Genomic DNA, 2,246 nt, shown 5'->3' with positions numbered 1-2,246 from the left:
ATGACTTGGTTCATTTCTAGTGGCCTTACATTGCCTAAACTCACGTTCTGTAGTGCTCTTCTCCACGGCAGTCCACATGGCTAGGCAGATTTTTCATTCTTCTGAATCCTATTTATTGACTCAGTGTGTGAGTTTGCTAGGGCCGCCTTAACAAAATAATGGCAGAAATCCATCTTCTCACAGTTTTGGGAGCTGAGAAGTGCGTGATCAAGGAAGGTGTTGATAGAAGAAACTTTTCATATATTGAGTCATGGAGAAGTCATTCTGGCTTATACATGAGTTAACTTGAATTTTATACCAACTAAAACAGCCTATTTGTGGCCTATCAAACATACACTGTACATATGCTTTACTTAGTAAAGAAAAGTACTTTACTTTTAAAAAGTGCTTTACTGACTGGAAGTAAAAGATGTCTGTGTTAAAAGATAAAATGCCCCCCTTCCTGGGACACCAGGGCTGGTGCTCCTTTGATGACATGACTCCCTTCCCAGGGACCAGCACCATACTGACTCACTGAGTTCTGCTGATCTATTTTTTCAAACCTGGAAGGAATGTATTCCTGACTTGCTTAATGTTCTTTGTTCTGCCAAGATATAAAACTGGGCTGAAAGCCCTGCTTCTCTGGAGCAGCTCCTCAGAGTTGTCTTAGAGGCTGCCTTTTGGATTCTAGGCTTCAGTTTGGCTTAAATAAAACTTGTTTCTATCCCTATTTCAGATCATTTATTATTTTTGTCAGCAGTGTCAATAGAGTTGGTTTCTCCAGGGGTCTCTCTCCTTGCGTTGCCGACGGTCATCTTTTCCCTGACTTCACGTGGCCTTTCCTCTGTGGGTACCTCCCTAGGGGCTCTCCTTATATATCCTAATCTCTTCTGATAAGAACAAGGTCAGATTGGCTTACAGGCCACCCTAATGGCCTCAATTAAATTATTTATTTAAAGATCCTATTACATTCTGAGGGACTGGGGGTTAGGATTACAACATATAAATTTTGGAGGAACACAGTTCAGTCCACAGCACTAAGGACTATTTCCTGTGTTCCTGTGATGTTCCTGTAATTTTTCTAACCTGTATGGAAACAGCAAGGAAGGTAATAGTAAAAGGTCTGTTCTTTCATGGCATCTGGGTGTATTTACAGACTTCCCTGCTGGCTCAGCAGTAAAAGAATTCACCTGCCAATGCAGGAGATGCAGGTTCAAACTCTGGGTCGGGAAGATCCCCTGGAGAAGGAAAATGGCAACCCACTCCCATATTCTTGCCCGGGAAATCCCATGAACAGAGGAGCCTATCTGACTACAGTCCATGGAGTTGCAAAGAGTTGGACACAACTTAGCAATTAAACAATAACAATGTGTATTTATGCGTGTGCATGTCCACACATATGAAAGGAGATATGACTGTGAGAGGAAGACAGTACATTAAAAAATATATATGTATCTTTATATATATATATATGATGTGTATATAATATATATAGTTGATCTTTGAACAAGATGGAATTTGAACTGCCCTGGTCTACTTATACATGGAATTTTTTTTCAATAACTATTGTAGTGTTACATGATTTGAGGTTGGTTAAATACAGGATGTGGAACTTTAGATACCAAGGAGTCCCTACAGAGTTATATGTGGATTTTCAACTGTGCAGAGGGTTAGTGTCCCTAATCTGTACCTAGTTCAAGGATCAACTATTTATATCAAATTATAATGATTAATTGATTATATTCCAATGATTAGATCATCGGAAAAGACCCTGATGCTGGGAAAGATTGAAGGCAGGAGGAGAAGTGAACCACAGATGACAGATGGCATCACCGACTTGAGGGACATGAGTTTGAACAAGATCTGGGATTTGGTGATGGACAGGGAAGCCTGGCAGGCTGCAGTCCATGGGGCCGCAAAGACTCGGACATGACTGAGTGGCTGAATTGAACTGACTGATGATTAGGGATTATTGAAATGGGATAAAGTGATAATAAATGTGAGTAGCTAGTGGCTGGGTCCACAGGTACTATGTGAGCATAGAAGGTTAGGAAAGCTCTCTCTGGGGAGATGGTATTTGAGTTGAGACCTGGATAACAAGACGTCAGCCCTGTGAAGGTGGGGAAAGGAGTGCTTTCGCCATTCCCTGCTCAGTCTACAACAGAAATAAATTGACACAGGGACTTCCCTGGTGATCCAGTGGTTAGGACTCCACACTTCCAAAGCAGGGTCGAGGGTTCGATTCCTGGTTGGGGAACTGAAATCCC

The 2,246-nt window shown here is 41.8% G+C and overlaps 1 pseudogene; it reads right to left on the bottom strand.

Moving 5' to 3' along the window:
- The window catches only part of LOC104999498, an 8,570-nt pseudogene that overhangs the window by 241 nt on the left and 6,083 nt on the right, over positions 1-2,246 (bottom strand).

The sequence above is a fragment of the Bison bison genome, unplaced genomic scaffold, assembly GCF_000754665.1.
Source record: "Bison bison bison isolate TAMUID 2011002044 unplaced genomic scaffold, Bison_UMD1.0 scf7180017864352, whole genome shotgun sequence".
In the NCBI taxonomy this organism is placed as follows: Eukaryota; Metazoa; Chordata; class Mammalia; order Artiodactyla; family Bovidae; genus Bison; species Bison bison.
Note: the sequence above shows the minus strand (reverse complement) of the source record. Positions and strands in the feature narration are given on the sequence as shown.